Source organism: Sinocyclocheilus anshuiensis, unplaced genomic scaffold (genome assembly GCF_001515605.1).
Source record: "Sinocyclocheilus anshuiensis isolate Anshui unplaced genomic scaffold, SAMN03320099.WGS_v1.1 scaffold1785, whole genome shotgun sequence".
NCBI lineage: Eukaryota > Metazoa > Chordata > Actinopteri > Cypriniformes > Cyprinidae > Sinocyclocheilus > Sinocyclocheilus anshuiensis.
In genome coordinates this window covers 156,266-156,562 of record NW_015540955.1, presented here as the reverse complement: position 1 = coordinate 156,562, position 297 = coordinate 156,266, and positions in this window count along the sequence as shown.

Below are 297 nucleotides of genomic sequence, written 5' to 3'. Positions count from 1 at the left end.
ATCGTCCTCTTTTGGAAGGCCAAACAAAGTAGTTTCGCTTTCACAACGAATCACACAGCGCCTTCACGACTTGAAAAAACAATAAACAATACTACAGCAAAAATAAAAGTTAAGACTTCTTTCTTTGCGTGAACATTTGGGCGGCGTTATGCAAATCTTCCCACATTGTGACGTAGATATGTGGGGGCGTGTTAGAACGAGCCGTTTTAGGTAGGCGTGGTTGACTTTTAACTTTTATAAAGAATATCTCTTTGGATTTGAGACTTTAGTCTTTGCAACTTTACAGATCTTCTTTAT